This window comes from Octopus bimaculoides, chromosome 21, assembly GCF_046866305.1.
Source record: "Octopus bimaculoides isolate indiv1 chromosome 21, ASM4686630v1, whole genome shotgun sequence".
NCBI classification, from domain to species: Eukaryota; Metazoa; Mollusca; class Cephalopoda; order Octopoda; family Octopodidae; genus Octopus; species Octopus bimaculoides.
The window spans coordinates 12,362,721-12,385,650 of NC_142948.1; positions in this window are offsets into that span (position 1 = coordinate 12,362,721).

Consider the following 22,930-nt stretch of genomic DNA (forward strand, 5'->3'; position numbering starts at 1 on the left):
GTTGATTTAACTATTCAACTAGTATTCTACTCTAGATTAGTTAACTAAATATCACCTCTGAAATCATGACCAGCATAAATGGAATTTGCAGACAAGCGGAAGAGACAAGTTGCAGAGAAGCGGAATAAAAACATGACTTACAGAAAATTCTGCCAATACGATGCATTGCACCTTATGCATATATCCTCTGAAATTATAAAATTTTGTTCGCAAAACTCTTGACATTTTGCATGAGATTTCCTTTCTAACTGGAGACAATAGTTTTTTGTAGGATTTGCATCTTGACGTCAATAGATTAAATATATCCTCTATATATAAGAGCGACCTTCATTATTACTCATATTTTAAATAACGTCAAGTATGAGATTCAATATTTCCTCACAGAAAATCCTTAAAGAAATAATTGTTCAAAGCAATTCTCATTCATATGAAAGCGTATGTTATGAAATCTCCTTAGATTAATTGTTGCAATTCACATAAAAGCTAGTAAGGTCGACACAGTGATATACTATATGAAGCAAAAAGTCAAATTTATATTTCAAATGCTGTTATAAGACGTACATTTATAGGCATTCTATCAAAGACTGTACGCATTTCATCAAAGCTTGTATTAATTAATATTTAAATGACACAATATCTCCTCAAACCTTATCCACCATTAATTTCTAATGTTTAAACAAAGTTCATTCAACCTAATTAGATATTATTTTTTACAATTAGGAAAATACATTTGAATTCGAATAATAATAATTTAAATAGATGTAATAATTATCTAAATAGATATATGATTGAAGCCACATAGCATATGTGGCTTATAGTATATTATATATTATTGTTAAATATAAATAATTAGCTGCAGTGCTAATGCTTGAGAGAAGATGCTTACAGTACCTTCCTAAATATTTCTAAGTTGTTGATTTAATCTTTTAGTATAACAGTATCATTTCCGAACACGCTATTTTCTATATATGATTATATTTTACATGACATGGACTGGTAATTTATATCATCCATGGTATCCTATACAAGTACTGACCACGAAAAAGTTGTCTCAAAATAATATCTAATAAGCTTAAGCTTATTTTCGGCAGCATCTGTCTTCATGCATTGTCAGTAATCGACAAAATTGTGGATCATTGAGAAAGAAGAATTCTCAGAGAAGCACAGTTAAATTCTGGAATTGGTGTAGGTATTTATATGAATTCTCAGAACGATTATGTTTCTGAGTCAACGCGGTAATGTCTATGCTGCTAAACTTGGTAGAAATACGTCAAAACTGACTAAGACCATATCCAAAGAGAAATGCCGTCCGGCCTTTCAACAAAGACAGACTGAATTGAATGCTACTTGACTTATCAGGATTGGAATATGACTCGAAACAAAAGAAAATATACTTTATTTGGTTGCTCACCTTTATGTTTTCTAATACACGCGGTCTTTCCTTAAATGATCCACATATAACTCTATCTGTGTGTGCGTGTGTGTGTGTGTGTGTGTGTGTGTGTGTGTGTGTGTGTGTGTGTGTGTGTGTGGAGTCGAGTCGAGTCGAGTCGAGCTTGCGTGGATTAGTGGTTAGAGTGTTGCGCTCACGGTAGCAAGATCCTGGTTTCAGATTCTGGACCGGGTGGTGCTTTATGTTCTTGAACAGAACACTTTAGCTCAGGTCACTCTGTGATCACCTCGGCACATCACGTGCATCTGGTCGCCAGCGTCAATGTGACAGAGGGTCTGAGCTACAAAACAAACGTATGATTGCTATGAGCAAATCATTTGTGCAAGACGTTCTGTAAGGAGTTGCAAAACCGTTTTTCTCGGACTACAAGCGATTATACTCATGTCGACCAAAGCTGCTCAATTGCAAATATTCTAAAGCTTTTTGATTAATATGAACCACGAAGCAAGAAGAGGAAATAATATAAACGACAAAGCCAGACACGTCATAAATACCGTTCTTGTATTTAAATAAATAACAATTAATTTTGTCTGCCCCATATCTATCTATTTAAATTCTGCGATGAAGTCACAGGTGTAGAATTTATTTGCCATATTTACGAAGTAGATAACATGAAGAACCAGTAAAATACTGCGATTTATATACTCAAATGGTTATTTCTCAGAAATTGCTGGCCTGAAGTCTCTATCAGAAATGATTGTAAATTAGAATTTCATTTTAACTCAATATTAGATTTGTGTTAGTGCATCCATAATCTCAAGAGGCAAGACTTATTGTGAATTGAAAGCATCAAAGTACGAGGGTTGTTGAAATGTCCTTGGCTTTAGGGGTATCGCGTAAGGCCTGGTTGGAGGCCCAACATTTCGAATTATTTTACAGGGATTAGAAAACCTGGAGGACAAATGCAATAAGTATGTGAATCTGAAAGGGGAATATGTTGAATAAAATCATAATTAACTGATCCACCTGTATATTTTTTTACCCAAAGCCAGGAATTTTCACTAACTCCTCGTAATATAATCTGCCCACACTTAATACAGAACGTGTCATTTTAGGTATGTATTTATTGTAATTTCTAGCAAGGTGAACTGCAGGTTTGCTTGATTAATAGCAGTATACCATGCCTTCAATTTCATATCGTGCTTTAAAATTCCATTAAATTATAAAGCCAAGTATGGAACCTCTTATTCTTTGACGACCAACAAGAAATAACAGCTAAACTTCTCTCAATTTACACTTAAGCAACGTAAATACTGGTTGCATTGGATATTTCTATCACGACTGAAACACTTTTAGATATGGTTCTGTTTATTTTTGTACTGATCAGGAGTTCCGCAACAACATGACAGTCTGCACAGAAAGCGTCTACATGTACGATTTAAATATAAATCACGTCTTTTGTACATTTTCCATAAATACATTACAATAATGTGTAATTTGAAAAGCTAATATCTTTTATAAATCAGGTACGTGGGCGTATGAACAACATTTCGTTATAAGTGACAAATGGTAGTTTATGTCGCATGAAACGATTACGATGCTGAGTAAATCAATTGAATACAAGAATAGCGAGCAATTCTTGTTAGTGAGCCACATACAGAGATCTCGGTTATGTTATAGTTCTAATAATTGCTGATGCAATATTTTAATTGGATTACATATTAGATACATTTTATAATGAATAAATCACGAAGCTGTCTATTTGTCTATCTATATACATTTATATACACGCACACACACACATGTCAAACATATATATATATATCTATGAGAAAAAAAGAACTTGGGTGCTGACATCCCTTTAAGAGGAATTATATCCTTGAGATATATATATATATATATATATATATATATATACACGTGCGTGGGCGTATCTCTCTCTCTCTCTCTCTCTATATATATATATATATACATACAGAGAGAGAGAGAGAGAGAGAGAGAGAGAGAGAGAGAGAGACAGAGAGTGAGGGTCCACGTCTCTGACTTCATACACGTGTGCAGATTTCCTATGATGAAGTAAATTTATGAAAGCATGTAATTAATAGTTGAGGATTTTTCGAGAAAGACTAATACACGATTTTCGTGTATAACAACTTACTGCATTGAGTTCGTAATGGAATAAGGAATATTGTAGTATAGACGTAAGAAGAGATGTATATAAATGAATCTATCTGTCATTTTTTGGGACCTCTATTAATTTTGCTCTTAACTTCTAACTGCAAATAACCTACTTTGTAAATTTGTCATATATATATATATATATATATATATATATATATATATATATATACCTGTGTATGTATATGTAGTTATTTGTAAAACATACACAAGAAGAGAACTGCTCTCACAAACGAGAATACTAAAAAAGAATCTGACCGCTCTCAAAAATAAGTAAAAAAAAAAATCAAAAAATAACAGAAAAATAATCCAGAATCATTGTCCGGTACCTGTTCGATCTCAATGGTAGTCACGGAATGTGAAGATGACTGTAGAAAATTCTGTAACACTAATAAATAGTTTATCTTTATTTAACACAAGCCAACGTTAACAAATTCAACATTCAAAATAGTCTCAAAGGCGGAGGTAATTATAATAAGTTCTACTCAGGAAATGTTAATTAATAGAATGAGACCTTTTGGTATTCTCTTCTCTTAAATTCCAGCCTTCATTTTTGTATTCCTGTTGTTTTAGATCGATGTATAGATGTATGTATGTATATATATATATATATATATATATATATATTTAAGTACACTGTAAATTGTTAATTTGTATGTATAATATATACCATAAAATATGTTAGTATTATTTAATTTCTGAACAATTTTACTTCCGTATCTTTATGCAGTTTAATTTCTTTATCCATCAGTTTCTACTAAGACAGTGACGCGAGTAAAATTAACAATAGAGAAACAAAAACAAGACTTTGGAAACAGCTTAAAGGGAGATAATTTAGGAAAGATTTGAAAGTGAACGTAAGATGGTAATCGTGTAAAGTAAATATAACAAATAATCCAGAATCCTTGTCTGGTACAGGATCGATCCCCAAATCTAAGCAGTTCGTGCCCATCCCTGTTCATACAATTATATTAGCATTATCATGCGTTTGAGAAAAAGTTAGTTCTGTAGCTTTCAATACATCTCAACGATTCTAAAGTAAACTTTGTTTGCTTACTTTCACCTTAAGTTGAATTTAACGTTAGCGACTTACAAAGCTAAAATTACAGAACAATATATTGGGCAATTTAGCTCAAATGTAGAGCACTTGACGCGTAATCACAGGATGTGAGTTCGAGACTCATGGATGGCCGTTAACGGTTTTTTCTGCAATATATGCAATATATCGATAGTCTGTCCTGTTCATGCTATTGTATTACCATTATCATGCGTTTCAGAATAAACGTATATGTATGTATAGCGACCAAGTGAAACTTTGGGGTTGGAGGCCCGTAGTTCCCGTTACACCTTCCTTCTGGGAGAAAACAAACTCTTGTAAAAATACAAACTCTATAGTGTCGGTTATATCTGATTGCACAGAAATTGGATGGTGTAATGTGCAAAAATTCATCAACTCTAAACAAATTCACGCAGCAAAAATTCTTGCATGGTCACGAGATGACTTGTAACATATTTACACGGAGACATACAGTTTTGTTGGTTGGTTGGTAGATAGATAGATAGATAGATAGAGACTGACAGACAGAGACAGCGACAAACAGAGAGAGAGAGAGAGAGAGAGAGAGAGAGAGAGAGAGAGGGGGGGGGGGGAGAGGGAGAGGAAGGAAAGAGAGAGAGAGAGAGAGAGAAAAAGAGGGAGAGAAAAGAGAGAGAGTGAGAGAGATATACAAAAGACAGTAGACGGCAACATATAAGTGTAGATAGATAGAGGGAGGGAGAGGGGACAGAGAGACAAACAGAGAAAGGCAGATAGATAGATATAGATAGATAGATAGATAGACATGTGAATATACATAAACATGGCAATTTTAAACTTACGTTTGCAGATTTAACTGCGCATAACGTTAAAGGTAAGTACATCGTGTGCATATGAATACGTGTCAGTATATGAGCCTGTATGTAGGAGCCTTTTTTGTGTATGCTTTTGTGCTATCTGTCGGTGAGTGTTTGTTTGGAAAGATGTGCGTTTATCGAACACAGAATATGACAAGCACAACACAAGGGGTAACGAGTTCAATGGAACATGTGAAGAAAATTAGGTCGGCACGTACAAATATACACGAGGAAATCAAAATAAAACACAAATTTCAAGGCCTAGAGACGTAGTGCTTCAAAATATCTCTCTTATTTATGACCACAGTGAAAAGTATCATGTCGATGTGCCTATATACACGCTCACATGATTATATAGAATGGTGAGTGCGTGTGTACAACACAAGACAGAGTTATAAGTGACTTAATTACGAGTAGCTCTCTAATCAAGAAATAGAAGATATGTATTGTAGATGAAAAACAATATAACACCTATCTATTTATCAATGTATCTATCTATCCATCTATCGATCTATTTGCCTATTTATTTGTCAGTCTGTCTATCTATAAATCAATCTACCTACACATTTACCTGCCTATCTATGTCTCTGTACATGATTATATATATATATATATAACGTAATATATAATATAACATAATATTACATATATATATATATATATATATATATATAAAACGTAATATATAATATATATAACACTATATATAATATAACATAATATATGTGTGTGTGTGTGTGTGTGTGTGTGCGTGTATGCATAGACACATGCACACATACACACAATTTCTTCGCTTATTTTTTATTTGCGCGTGATTATGTATAATATGCGAGGATGAATTTCTTTAACATGAAGTAAGGGAAGTCATATGAAAAACAAGAGTCGAAGTAATTACAATACAATAGATGAATTATGTAGTAGGACAAGTCAATGAGTGCAGCGTTTTTCTTTCTCAATACACAAAAAGAACGTAATTACATAGACAAACACACACACATTCCCGTGTGTATGTATCTGTGTTTGTGTGCGCGCGTGTGCGTGCATGAACATACACGTGTGCAGCGGAAGCTTATAACAAATGTTGGAAGCAATTACGCCAATTATAAGCGGAATGCCAATCAGGAAATGACTGTTCGCAAACATTAATACACTGCAAGTACAACATAGTTGTACGTATGGCTATGTGGTTAACCGTATCACAACGATTCTAGTTGGGTTTCTATCTTAAAAGATACGCATATTTGTTAAGTATTTTAAAATTTGCTTTCGTTTTGTCAGTACTTCGTGAATGAGGTGTGTGTATGAGTGTATCTGTGTGTGTGTGTATTTGTGTATGTTCACCACCGCCTGCAACAAACAGGTGTTGAATTGTATAAACAATGCAGTTCAGTGTTAGAGGAAGATAGAATGAGTGTACATACACACAAACACATCCATATGTATATATATATATACATATAAGAAAAAGAGAAGACAAAAGAATAAATGACATGATGTCATTAATATTAGCTTACAGCTGTTTGTGCTACTTGAATTAGTGGACTCATAGTTAATTGTCTAAATAACAACACCTAGTTTCATCGGAGCATCGAATATGAATTGCAATGTAGTTGGGAAAAAATTACGCTTGTGAATATGAGTACACTGTGAATATGAGTACACTTTGCCATCGACTTTTACTTTTACCGATCCATAATCGTAGAACACTGCGTTCGGAAACATACGTATATTGAGCTCTACAGCAAGCTGTAGCCTTGCAATGCCTAAGCGTTGTTTTCTCTCGAATTTGTGCTTCGATTTGTTTTATTTACTATATATATATGTATGTATGTATGTATGTATGTATGTATGTGTTCGTGTATTTGTATCCTCAACATCGCTTGACAATGGATCCTGGTTTGCTTACGTCCCCGTAACTTAGCTGTTCAGCAAAAGAACCGATAGAATAAGAACTAGGCTTATAAAGAATAAATCCTGGGGTCGACTTGGTCGACTAAAGGTGGTGTTCCAGCATGGCCGCAGTCAAATGACTGAAGTAAAAGAATAAACGAATATATATATATTCATATATACAATAGATAATATCTCTATATGTATGTATTCATACTCAAATATTTCCATACATATATAATATTTAGAATTCTTAGTTCTTGGCGCTGAACAGGAAAAAGCTGAACTCGAGAAGACCGATGTTGACTGCTTTAAAATTCAGATTAACAATTGTTTGAAAGCTGAACATCGAAGGCACCGAAGTTTTGAATATGTAAGGGTAAATATGATAAACACCTTCATACCTACCTTATGTATAGTATGTAGTTTATTTGAGAAATATTCAATCATATTAACTCCTTTATTATTCTACGTTAGAACGAGTATGTAGGAAGAAAAACGATCTTAAAACGTTTTATAACACTTTTAAAGCATAGATTTTTATGAGAAACAAAATCTCATTGCTCTTTATATTAGGCAACGTCAGAAAAAATATTTTAAGGAAAACAATACGAAAATTGGTCTTAAAAAATTACCTACTGTTGTAAAACAAATTATTTGACAAAAACATATTTTGAAAAATTTATTTTGGCATTTTTTTTTTTTTTTTTTTACTTCATGCTGTCATAATAACAATTGCATTCGAGATCTGGTGAAATATTTACTTACAGAACTAAAAAAGAAAAGTAATAATAAAGAGGATTGTAGGGTCACGATATCAAAGGCATACGCGAAAACAATTTTTTTTTCATTGAATAATTCGTTCTTTAAAGTTTGTCATTATTGAATATATTCTTTCTTTTTCACATTCAATACAAACACAGGGTTATATAGTTGCTTGTGCCCCTCTACCTACACACTCGCTGCGCAATAATCAATATAAAAAACATACTGTCATTTAATCGTTTTATTTCTTTACTTTTGTATTGGAAGAAAAACAAAAGCCTATATGCGATCATGAGAGAATTTAATGCAATATCTAGAATACTAGATCTACAAAAGTTGTAAATGCACTTAATAGCAGTAAGAGATATCCGAAAAGTAAGAGTAAAGTAGGAGTAGATAAGGACGGTTTAAAGAAAGAATATAAGGAAGTAGTAGCAAAAAAATGCAACACTTCTCTTTTATATTTGTGAACATTTGTAAATTACGTTCGTTGAAGATGGAGCATTCAAGCTTCGTAAGGAGTACTTCACAAATTTTCTGCATTTCCCGATAATCTATCATCGGGTGTTTACTTAAAAAATAAACCTGTTAGTTGAAGACACACGTATCTATGTTCAAATTTGATGTATTTTTCAGTTCTTGTTCAATATTAACGACTAGTTCATTTTTCCATGCACGCTCTTAATTAAAGGCTTTCATTTATTTATTTATTTTCCGTTTGGAAGATGAAGTCAACTAATAACACTTTCCGTCCTTCTGTTTAGTATTTCATTGTCGGTGCTTCTGAGAGGAATCTCATGAAGATAAAACATGACAAGATATAGGTAGAGGTGATAGCACACACACATACACACACACACGTTTATGTATATACGTACATATATGTGTGTGTGTGTGTGTGTGTGTGTGTGTGTGTGTGAGCGCATATATGTATGTATATAACGTATATACAAATATATGTGTGTATATGTAATATATGAATAATACACATACACACATATATACATAGAACAAATACACATATATGTATATGCGAAACATGTTGGGGAAAAATTAGCAGCTTTGGAGAGTATAACTATCAAAGTTGTAGTTGAGCAAATGTTAGCTAACGTGGAGGACTGGATACCATCTGAATACTGGAAAACATTTTACTGCATCATAATGTTTAGCGTTGGGTGTAAAATGCCGACACCGTGACTGCTGCGGCAGGCTTTGTTGAAAATCTAAAAGCAGTTAGACGTGACATGTCTGCTGCAACTTAAACTGTAAAGCTGTCGCCTGTAGGAAGCGATGCAACAGGTTTTCTGACTGCATTCGTTATCACCTGAAAGCCTCAGGTATTAAAACGTATGAAAGCCATAGACAGGTGAGGCAACTCACTCTAAATCCCATTCAGGAGCGATGGATATGGATATTTCGTCATTTTGTCGGTTGTCAACATCACGTACCTAAACTGAATTGGTGACGAACTGAATCGCCTGTTCACGGCCATATACAAATGGATTTTGTTTTTTTAAATGTTAATATGGGCCGGTGATGTATCTGTAAGAATAAATTCAAATATGAATTAGACCAATGCTGCTTTTGTATGGATGGGCGAGTCAATACGCCTCCAATTCGATTCAGGTACATGATACTTATAAGCGCAAAAAAATGGCGAAACATCGATGTTCATCATTGTGTCCACATTTACAACTCTAGCACTGCTTCTAATTTATATTCTTTTGCTCTTATAAATGTCCGTTTCTACATGCACCTCCCCCAGTAATTTTCTAATTATACTCTTGTATAAATTTTCTCTAATTGTATCTATCTTTCAGAGCTTACACTATACACACAACAAAGAAAAAATAAGGCTACGGTCTAAACTTATGGGTTTGTTCGTTTAAGTCTATACATTTCTATACATTGCAGTATGTCCATTGGATTTAATGCTTCTTGAATTTGTTTATGGCAAGTCCCGGTCATAGTATTTGCACATATCAAGGGTTTATAAAAGCGTAAATTTGAGAAGTGGGAATAATGCAGTTTACGTTGACGTATTTTGGTGTTTCAGATGTGAACTTTATAGTATATATCTTTGGTTTTAATACAATATGTGTATAGTTACCAATCAGTTTATTAACTTACTGTAAAGTTATTAAATGCTGAATATTAACTTAATGGGTGTTCTGTATTGACGTCATATGCATTATGTTTCATATATTTCGCTAACAATGCTTGGAATATGATTCTTAATAAACATAACTTTCAAGATCACTTAAAAATGATTGCATCCACAGAATAATCAATGTTATAATAAAAATTGTTGAAAACAATTGTTTTGGAATAGAGTTATTTAAAGTAAACTATCACTATATCCATATTACAAATAACTATTTGATAAAATTCTATTAAAAATCGGTGGTTCGTATAATTGAGTTACTTCACTTAACATTTCTGTCTTACACTATCCAACTCATATCAAAGATATTAATCTTTGGTGACGTTGCTGGTTACTGAAAGTCTCAATATATGGAATTATGGATTATACTTGTAAAATTGTGTCTACTTCTTTATCGAAACTTTTCTAAATTTATTTTCTATAGTTTTGTTCCTGAATAGTATGAAAGGCTTCTTTCGTAAAAATATTTAAATAGCAACAATGTTATCAATATTAAAGCATTTGCGCTTCTTGTAGAGTATTCCATTAATAATGGAATCTAAAATTTTACAGGTCTAATTTGGAATTTTGAGTTCAAGTTGAAATTCTTTGTAATGTCTATTTACAAAGTTCCTTTTCTTCACAAGAATGCTTGTATGTATCTACAAGTAGGTTATCTATCTAAAGTTGATTTTCAACTTAACCTGTATATACATCATTTTCATACAGACATATAACAAATGTTAAATTTTATTCATTGTATTTTGTCAGAGAACTGTGCGTTATATTTGAAAAATTCTGAGATATTTGAAAACACTCGGCATCAGAGTTTTGTAATTTGAAGAATACTTATTTAATTTCACTAAGAATGTCAAAATATTCAATTTGAGCTCAGTGCATTACAAGAATAAGTAAATATATAAGAATGTTATTTTTTTCCATTCAATGTCAACTTTGTATTGTTACAAAATTTCTGTATGGATGCTATGACAGACATAATATGATTTTATTACATAACCCTCAAAACAACAAACCCCTTTTTCCTATTAAAGATTCTCTTTCTACTTGTTGGCGCTAGATTTAATTTTAAATTTTAACCATTTGTGCGTGAATATAGAGTAAAATATAAATAATCTTAATTGACCCAAATAGTTACTTTCATTACACACGCATTAGAAAATTCATCAAACTTTTGAGCGCCTCTATTTGTACAGTAATTTTACGAACACTTTACATAGACGGAAATCGATTAAAAATGGCAAAATAATCTTAGGTGTTTTATTTATCAAATTTCTCCCGTCTAACGAAATATATCTAGATTTAATATGTCTATATGAAATAATTTATTTTCATTCAAGCAGAAATTACAGAGACACTCTTACATAAACATGCGTTTATACACAAATGCGATTTGTTTCCGAAAGTTAAAACAAAGTTGTATAACTATGCTCTACATGTAACTGTGTCTGTCTATATGCATACATTTGGGTCTGTGTGTACGAGGCGTCTTGAATATTGAAGGAGTTTAAAGTAAGTTGATGCTTAAACTTAGAGGAAAGAGACTGAATGAGATTGATGACAAGGACTGTTGAGAATAAAAACCATATGCATGTCTATAAAAATATGCATATTACATTAGTGTATACATGTGTTATTATTGTTTCAGTAGTAATGTATGCAAATCTACATGTGTATAATTGTTGTGTTGCAGCTGTTGTAAATTGTGTATCCGAATTGATTGTGTTAAGTGATTATAGATATATACATGAGTGAAAACAATGGTTCGTTACAATTAAACTGGGAAGCATTTTGAGTATTTCTGTGTGGAAATTATACGAAAAGTGCCATATATAATTTAGGGTGCTGATTGCACAAACGCTCTAATAAATAGACATTCGTTAAATTACCCTAAAATGGGTGATTTCACATTTCCGGTCAATAGTATTACGGATACAATTTGACATACTTGGAATCATTTACTCTAGCCTAGGATTTGTGTACGTTGATTTTATCTCCTGCAACCGACTCATATTCCTTTAGAATGGTGTCGACCGTCTTCACTTCGGAGTCATCCGACACCATGACGGTGACATTAATATGACGGTGACTATAAGATTTTCGGAGAAGCAGTTTTAAATTTTAGCAATGTATTGTATAAATGTACAAATTCATACATTTTGTACAAATCAAATAAATGCAGAACAGAATTTGCAATTATTTATTACAATATCTAATAGATTTACTTTATTCTGATATCCGCATGACATCATTACTACAGACAGAAAAAAATAATTGATCTTCATGTTCTCTGATTTGTTTTGTCTAAAAACTTGTTGACAATTTCTGTGAATTCTAAACATATTTGTCTGGTATCTTAATAAAATCACGCATTTTCGTTAGTGTTCTTATCTTGAGTACACCTAAGTCATCACATTTCAGCACAGCACTTATACAGACAGGAGAAACTTCTACACATATAAGGAAATCGTTACCTACCTTATGTAATGCTTTTAAAAAAACATTTTATCAACACATTTAACACGTTTAAGTCGTGTTAAAGGGAACATATCTTCTGCTTCTACAAGGAAGTTGATATTGTGCATTTCCACATCGAAATGTCTTCTTTCTTTTTATTCCATTCTTAACCGATGATTTATCTTACTTACAGTATCACGTAACACATGTCTTTCTTTTTGTCTCCCCCAATTTCCTTCCCTCTCCCTATCACTCTCTCACATACACACACATATACTCACACACATACACACAATCAAAAACAAGGAAATTTAGAGTAACGCTGTTGTTCACGAAGCAACATACAAGACACTTCTCTACATACTTCATTGTATTAGCAGCATGTTTTGCAACATGTGATTAACTATAAATTAAAATAGCCAATGTCATAAGCGTATCCCATGTGAGAAATGAGAATATTCTGCAGAATGAACTTGGCACGACGAAGGCTTCTCTTGGGTGAGTACCATTTTTCATATGGTATATTCAGCCATACATATGTCCAGTTAGAATAGAAGGGAACCTAATTCGATGAACAAAAGATAAATTTATTCGCTTCATAACATTTACCAGCTAATCACAATTGCCAATGGATAACTCATCTAACTGAGGAACCTGTGGTAGATAAATCTTCTGTTTTATGGAGTTAATTAGGACTACATTTTATTGTGTCATACTGTATTGTATGATTTATGATGATTTTGGTATCTGTGTTTATTATTAATTTATTACTTGGCAATATTCTCTTGATATATTTTCCCTGCAACACAGCAACAATTGGTGTTTGCGTATTGGCTTTATAAGAAATAAATATGACACCCGTTTTAAAAAGTTCTTGCAGACATTATTTCAGTTCTTAAATTAATAGAGTATGCTAAATGGAAATATCATTATAATCCGTAATATTCGTTAAATTAGCCTAAAATGGGTGATTTCACATTTCCGGTCAATAGTATTTCGGATACAATTTGACATACTTGCAATCATCTACACTAGCCTAAGATTTGCGTACGTTGATTTTATCTCCTGCAACCGACTCATATTCCTTAAAATGGTGTCGACCGTCTTCACTTCGGAGTCATCCGACACCATGATGGTGAAATTGTCCGCGTATCCGGACGCTGCCGTTCCTAGTCCCAGTTCGAAAGGGATGCTCCTTAGCCATTCCAACTTCCGCAGCATTGACTCGAGTGCCAATACGTATAGAAGAGGCGACAGCGGGATGTCCTGACGGACCGAGCGTGCGACGCCAAACGGCTCCGATAGGTGGCCGTTTAATTTGACCGCTGTGCATTACAGTGATCCAGTGCCTGAAAATGTTTCCCAAACAGCCTGCTTTCAGGACGGCTTCCAAGTAGTGACGGTCGACCCTATCAAATGCTTTTGATTGATCCAAATGGATCAGATCACCCCCACGAAGCCAGCTGTGGTCCCAGCCCTCTCTATGATGTATCGCATAAGGTGGAGGTTGTCGTGGATAGACCTGCTCGAGATTGCGCACCTTTGCGCTTCTCCGACCAGGCTACCGACGACAAGCGCCAACCTTTTCGCTAACACCTTGCTCAAAATCTTAAACTCTGTGTTTAGCAGAGTTATGGACCGAAAGTTCTCTAGTAAGTCCACATTGTCAGCGTCCTTCCTCACAGTATCGCCACACTTCTGCTAACAGCACTAAGAATTCTGAAGTTTTGTTGCCAGTTTCAGTATACGTCTGCTAGGAAGTCACCAAACAAATCTGGTTTGAATATATCGATTTCGTAGGGCAGACCATCAAAACCGGGCGATATGCGACTTGTGCAATTCTTCATAGTCTACTGAATTTCAGCGGCTGTTATCGGACTTTCACATAACCTCACGTCAGCTGCCGCGAGCTGCGGCAAACAGTCCAGGTACAAGCTCAGTTCCAGTACCGTCGTCACCCTATCGCCCCTTCCAAACAGCCGCGTGAAGTGCTACTTAAAAGCAGCACACATCTGCTCGCAGTCGCTTAGCACGTGCCCAACCCGTTCTGTCAAAGATTTAATCGTGGTTTTGTTTCCATGCGGCGTCCCCACCGTTCGAGCCCATCTCTAGTTCATTCCTATTTGAGTGCACGGGCCTCAGCTCTAATAACGCAACCCTCGTGTTTGGTTTCGAAGAAATTATTAAGGGTAATTCGCGCCGCTTACACATCGGTGGCAATGCACATTTTAATCACCTCTTCTAATTTGAAAACTAGTTCAGCAATAATAATAATAATAATAATAATAATAACAAGAAGAAGAAGAAGAAGAAGAGGAAGAAGAAGAGGAAGAAGAAGAAGAAGAAGAAGAAGAAGAAGAAGAAGAGGAAGAAGAAGAGGAAGAAGAAGAAGAAGAAGAAGAAGAAGAATGATCCTTTCTAGTAGACCCACAAGGGCCTCAGATTTTTGGGGAGGGGACTAGTCGATAAAGTCGACTCCAGTGTTTTACTGGTACTTAAGAAAGACTGAAAGGCAAAGTCGACCTCGCGGCAGAATTTGAACTGAGAACGTAACGGAAGACGAAATGCCGCTAAGCATTTCGCCTAGCGTGATAACTATCCTGCCAGCTCGCCACCTTAATAATAATAATAATAATAATAATAATAATAATAATAATAAATATTGTATTAGTGTCCTTCAGATTATTGCTAATTAGCAGTAATGTCCGATAGATATATATACATTTTTTAATTTTAATTTATAAATAAATGAAAGCGTCTTCCTCACTACGAATTATATCAGGAAAGAAGACAATTTTTCTTAAGATGTCGGTTTCTTTCTCTAACTCGAGAAAGAAGGACACCTTTTCACATTTGTACAAAATGTCTCGAATAGCTATTTTATGGCATAGTAATGTTATCTAAACTAATAGTGGTTTCTTTCCTGGGAATATATCTCATTTATTGCTTAATTGTAAATGAGTTTAATATCCGCTGTAAAGTAAATTATTTGTATTGCTATAGTTTAGCTCCAGATGTAAAATATGAATTTGTCAATACTTAAACCATTCTTCTGTAGGAAAATATAATCAGGTAGGCGTCGTTGCAGTGTATGTGGGAAGATAGAAATTGTCTTTATGTACGCGTGAGAGAATATATATATGAAAGGAATATATAGTTTTGTAGGTACGTGCATTTAAGCAGGCATCTATATATATATATATATATATATATATATATATATATACGCACATGAAAGTGATTTAAAGTGTAAAAAATAGTACTCGAATACCGGTTGTAGTGTATACTGCTTTATTAATAAAGCATATATGTATGTGTGTGTGTGTGTGTGTGTGTGTGTGTGTACACATATGCATGCGTGTATGTGCTTGTATCTTACGCTATGCGTACGTATATATATATATATATATATATATATATATATATATATATATATATATACTTCCCAACTTCATAGTTCCGGCTCCAGTATGGCCAGAGTCAAATGACTGAAAGAAGTAAAATAAAAGAATATACATAAAGAGTATATATATTTAAATAATATATATATTCCCTTGCTAGTGGCACCTAAATTTCACCATACGAACGTAGTCGATGCCAGTGCCACCTGACTGGTCCCGTGCCGGTGACACGTAAAAGGTGGCATGTAGAAAGCACTCAAAACACTCTACCCAGAGTGGTTGGCGTTAGGAAGAGCATCCAGCTGTAGAAACCTTGCCAGATCAGATTGGAGCCTGGTGCAGCCTTCTGGCTTGCCAGTCCGCAGTTAAACTTTCCAACCGATGCCAGCGTGGAAAGCGGACGTTATACGATGAGGGTGACGACGACGACGATGATGATGATGAAGATGATATATACAGGGTTGGCCAAAAGTTACCTAACAGTAACTCAAAATTCAATAAATACTTAATATTCAATTTTATTTATTTATTCCAATTATGAATGTTTAATAATTGAATGCTTAAAATAACACTTTTTTTTTATTTAATATTTGTCTACTCATTAGTTAATTCTCACATATAATAATTTTTTGCATTAAACTTGAAATTAAATAGTTTTGATTTACCTATCATGTCACTTTTGGCCAACGCTGTATATACACAGAGAGAGAGAGAGAGAGAGAGAGAGAGAGAGAGGTGGAGTGGGAGTGAGAGATAAAGATTCAATATACCAATCACACAGTAGTGTTCAATTGATTTGAACTTAAACAACGAAGTCTTTAGCTCCACGGGTTAAGGTTGACAAAACAGAAATTCTTGTGAGTTGATATTGAGATAATGATACAAATAAATAAGGAAACATGTTTGGGCTTGTAAATAGAATATACACACATACATGTAAATTTATATGAGGATATACAGAAAGCAATAAATGTGAAAAATGAACATTGACTTATACATATACATATTGACTTTATATATATATATATATATATATATATATATATAGTGTAGTATATTGCCACTTAAGTGTGGCTGACCCCTAGGGGTGGATGTTACTGTTGCTTTTAGTCCCAGGAGGACATCTCCTCCAGCTGGCTTATCGACACACTACTGTGTCCTGTTTGCCAAGGGAAGTTATCCCTCCCATCATGATCTGTAGCACGCACGGACCCGGGTTTCAGGGTTATTTCCCTTCGTCGGCGTTCGATAGCCACTGATCTTTGATGAGAGAGACAAAATCTTGGCAATCTTATATCTACTTTTCCAGTGAAATGCTTCACTGATATCGAAAAGGTGAAAACAAGCAATGTTAATTCTCTAAATGAAGTATTAACAGTAACTGCACGATAAAGTGTAGTATATTGCCACCTAAGTGTGGCTGACCCCTAGGGGTGGATGTTGCTTTTAGCCCCAGGAGGACATCTCCTCCAGCTGGCTTATCGACACACTACTGTGTCCTGTTTGCCAAGGGAAGTTATCCCTCCCATCATGATCTGTAGCACGAACGGACCCGATTTACATGGAATGCGAAAAATAGAGAAAACTAAGGGGAGAGGGCATGCTATTTAGGGTCCGACAGCTGTTCCTTAAAGATGGGAATACCGTAATAGTTGTAATGTTGGCAACTCAAGAATATGCAACTAGTATTGGATGCATATAAACATTACCGTAAATGCGCGGTCCGTATTCAGGATGGAGAGATTGACATATCTCTTAGTCTGAAGCCGGAAACCGGATTTAGGGTAATGATTATTAAATTGCATTCGTATATCCAGATAGTATTGCATGTTTATGTATAATCCTAACAAATGACATTTAGTAAACACAAAGCTGAGATGACATCATGAATTGACAAGGTCTTTGGGCGAATAATCGAGCAGCGTATGAATTTAACTTCAAAAAGATATACAGTAGCTGCTATTCAATATATAGTAAGGTTTGGGTGAGTATGAAATGATCAAAGGAACGAATCTGACAAATATATTGGGGTGTACATGAACAATTACAGTATTTGAGAGAATACTCAAAAACCATGGAAGAACAGAAACTCAGAAACGAGGATAATTATTCAAAAGGAACGATAAATAAGTGAATATAATCGATATAAACCACGTGCAAATCTTAAATTAATTATGAAATATAACGTAATATAATGACTTGAATACAACTATGTTTGAAGTTAAATTTTAGTTGGAAAATTTATTGCACATTAACAAGATAAAAAGGAAATTAAGTAACAAAGTACCCAGAGTAAATAAATATTATGCAAGCAAACTGCTGATTCCTGTAAGTTGTGAAAAATAGAGAGTAGGAATTCGATATTATAGATGTGTAATAATTAAATATGATAATGGTTAATATAGAATAATTAAAATATAATAGACAAAAAGCATTCAGCATTTTCATGTTCTTTTGAAATACAAAAATACACAAAAAATATATTTAAAAAAGGTTTTATTCTTGGAAAGAGAAAGCAGTTCATATATATATTTGCTAAATAATAAGTTTTCGATAAGGAAAGAAAGAAATAACCAACTGTGTAGTGTACGGGGCAGTTAGGATTTCTGCATATGCACATTGGTAAAGACAATTATTTGTACGTCCATGCAACTGCGTAAATCAGAGCGTTTTCAAAATATATATTAAGCAATGGAGGCAAAATGAAAATTAAGCGGAATTTATGATGATCAACAGAAAAAAAAAATCTCTCTTAATGTGTTACGAGATGCGAGGAACTTGATCATAAATATTTGTACGCTTTCCTGCTTTCAAGGTCTATTATTTCCAGAATATAAATGAGTCGTAGATTAATTCCGCAATTCATTAGTTATAATCGCCGATTCCTAGATGTCTGTGAAGCGAAGTGTAGCTATGTGAAAGAATCCGTGTTTTGTAGTCTTATTTTAGGTTGATGTTGTATCATAATTTACATGATCACTAGGTGTGTAATTATCGTTCATTAGTAAACAGTTTTTTTTTTCACGTTTTCAGTTTTGTGGATCACATACAGATAGAAAATAATTGGAACTCGAAGTAAATGTATTGGACTTAGATTTAATTTAGGGAGCAAGTGACTTTAGGAGCAACATAGTCAAATATTTAAATAGCGTTTTTTCTGTTGATCATCATAAATTCCATTTAAAAGTTGGTAATACTTAGCGGCAGAGTGAAATGAGCGTTTAACAGTTTCACGATGTTCATTTGCCATGTCTAAGGGAATACTCACGCAAAGCAGAGCAATAAATCTGTTGTTAATTCTGTGGGTAATCAAAAGCTTTTTTTTCTTCTTCATTGAAAGACGTAAATTTAGAGGGAAGAATCTCTTTTTGAAGCATATTTTACAATGTAAACGATTCTATAAACAAATAGGAACAGGAACATTTCGAACTCGAAGACAAAATACGCTTAACTAAGCTTTGGCTGATATTCTTGGTGTAGTAAGGGCACTGTGTTGGCAGAATCGTTACCGCACCAGATAAAATACAGAACCGCCTTTCTTCCAATTTTACGTTCTGAGTTCGTATGTTGCTTTGGTTTACTCTGCTTTTCATCGCCTCGCGAACGATAAAATAAGTACCAGTTATGCTCCAGGGTTATTTTAATTGGATTAGACCCTCCCATCAAATCGCTGGCCTAATGTGAAAATTTGAAACCAACATTTTTTGGTTCAATATATTGTGTGCATGTAATGTAGGGATTCATTATAATTGAAGTATGAATAGCACAGAAATTCATAGGAAATTAACATATTAGGCGCTATGTTAAATGAAAATTCATAATTCTAAGAGAAATGTGAAGTGATTTCCTGAATCATTAAGTTTCCTATGCCTTAAAATTATTTAGATCTCAAATATCATCGCTTGAGTGCAGTCTTCCTTCAGCAAATGGAATTTTTATTTGAATTGCACAACATACGCAAGTCAACAAATCTTTAATTCCTGCTATTTGGGGAATGTATGCTCCCTTCAAAGGAAATATTTCCTTTAAAATATTTCAAAACGACTCGAATTATTTAAAATCTAATTCAACGTTTTTTTTTTATTCTTTTTTATGGATAAAATGCAAACCTGGCAAAGAAAATTAATAAGCGGCGTTTTAATTATTAATGCGCAATCGGATTTTTTCTCCCGCTAAATAATTTTGGGATAGAATTTGCAAGTAAAAATTTTCAGCCACCAAATATGTATCATTGGCTACCTGAGTTTTATTCCTCAAAGCAAGGATATTTGAGATCACGATCTGTTTTGTTACAGGCTTTTCCTACGTCATTGGTCATAGGTTAAATGGCGGTAGGGTAGCTATGACTCATGATATTATTTTCGTTTCAATTGGTCCGCTCTATTTTCCATATGTTTTAATATCAGCAGAATAAAAGAATATACAATAACATGATGGTGACAAGCTATTAGCGTACTTTTTTAGTTTGTATATGACTTAGTATATTTAATTTAAATAAAATCCCGTGTTTTTGCTTAAATTCGCCTAGAGCTTAATTTTATGCATTTCTCTAAAATTTCTGTTTGAGTTTTTTTACATAATTAGTTTTTCTCAAAATTACTTTTAAGTTTTTTGAAACGTGATCTCTGAACTTTTTTTTATATGTTAAAAGCTTTTATTGATCGATAACAGGCGTATTTCTCGTTTTGCTTCGTTAGTTTTATCTATCTAACGACACATGTGCCTTGGCGTGTCTACGTACCGACTTATAATTACTAACGGTCACTTGCCTTTTTGTGAAGGCGTCTATAGGTATAATTCTTTGGCGTTGTGCAGAGGTGAATGCATATATAATTGTATACATTTGCATTTCTGTGTATCATGGCGCTTACTTTTGTCTCTCTAGTTTTCTGTTTGTTTTGAAGTTGATGTGTAAGTGTGAATTGGTGTACGAATACATATATATGAATACAGGAACACATACACTCACATGTATGTATGTATGTATGTATACGAGATCTATCAGTGTGTGTATGTACGCACGGAAGCATGTTTGCATGTGAGGATTATGCCGCTCTTGTATATTTTATACCAATGTAATATCCAGCCTGAATTCTCGTACACACATTGTAATAAAATAACTCAGACAGTGGAATCAGCATTATAAATTCCAAAATATTCATAGCCACGCTGCTGCTAAATAACTAATTTGTAATCAATGTGGATTAACTTGTAAGTCCCTTGCAAGTTTTATGAGCCATGTGAGACGTCATCAAAAAATAAAGAAGCGAAACGTTAAGTGTTTCTGAGAATGCAATGCGTTTAAGAAGTGGTCTTATTCAGTCACGAGTCGACTTCCGCAGTTTGGGAATTAAGAGCGTTACAGAAAATATTTTAAAGCTTAAGTCAAGCAAACAGAGAAATAGACAGAATAATCGATTGGAAAAGAGAAAGAGACCTGCATAAATCTGGCCATTTTTGCCGCTGGCAATTCCAAATCATTACATCCGAGCAGCTCACACAGCATGTTAATGATGTGTGAGTATGAGGGAATGAGGAGGGTACAAATGGGAAAATACAAAATAAATTAAAAGCAAAATAGGTAGAGATTGCAGAAGGTCTAACGACGAAAGAGCTGGATGGTGTTGTTAGACTGTTGGAGAAGGAATAAAACGAAACGAAAATTAGAAGGCTTAAAAGGGCTCTTACGTCTTGGCAATAAATTTGATCGACAAAACAAAAGAAAACGAAACGTTAAAATAACGCTAATATAGCATTCGTCCAAGACAATGAGGGCGTTACTATGCCCGCAGAAAAATAGAGTAACTTAGAGCCTTAAAAATGTGAGATGAAAGGGGACCGAAGGGGAAGCCAGAACACTAGACATTTGAAATAAGATATTGGAATCTCCCTGTGGGAAAGGGAGCTCTAACAGACAGCAACAGGTGATACATGTTTTGACAGAATTGGAAATAATGCTGGCGGCAGGATAGGTAGAGTCACATACACAGACAGAAGCAGAAGGCGACAGTAAATGGCTTCAATGGAGAATATATGAATGACGTACAGGTAAATGGAGAGGTTGGGAGTATAGAGAGGGATTCGTGATCACTTATGCAATGCAGCGATTAATTCTTAATGTACAGTTTAAAATTGCTGCATTGCGTTACGAAAATATCGGGAAAATATATAGCTCAAGCCCATTCATTCAAATCTGATCCTTTGTCTCTTCGGAAATCCTTAGGTTTTCGAATACTAAGTCTATATTGGTCACTCCAATGGTACTCATATTTTTTAAGAATTGTGAAAAAAACAGGAGTATGCGCACAAGATAAACAAATGCACAAAAAGAAATGCGTAAAAATTATACAATTAATTTCGACTGAAATGATTATTGGACAAGTTGTGAGAAATGAAGACTTTATGTGTCCCATTGTATACCTCTGCACAGTAATAGATTATACGATTTCTTCCTATTCTTTTCAAACCTAATACTTTATAGATTTTAGCTTAACCAGTCTCTCAATTCCTTCTATTGTATTTTAACTTAAAGCATTAGCATTCAATTTTCTTAATGTATTTCTCTGCTTCGCATCTATAATGCATTTGGCAATCTTGGAAATCATCTCTCGTTATTTATTGTTAAATATTAAACTTTTTAACATTTCCTAAATATGGACTTCAACGGTAATTTCGACAAATGAAATCAGGGTCACATTTTCGGTTTTATGATGCCACACTTTCAATTTTTCAATTATCCCTTATTTTTGCTTCGCTTACCTTCTGTCATTATCAACTATTTATCAACATACA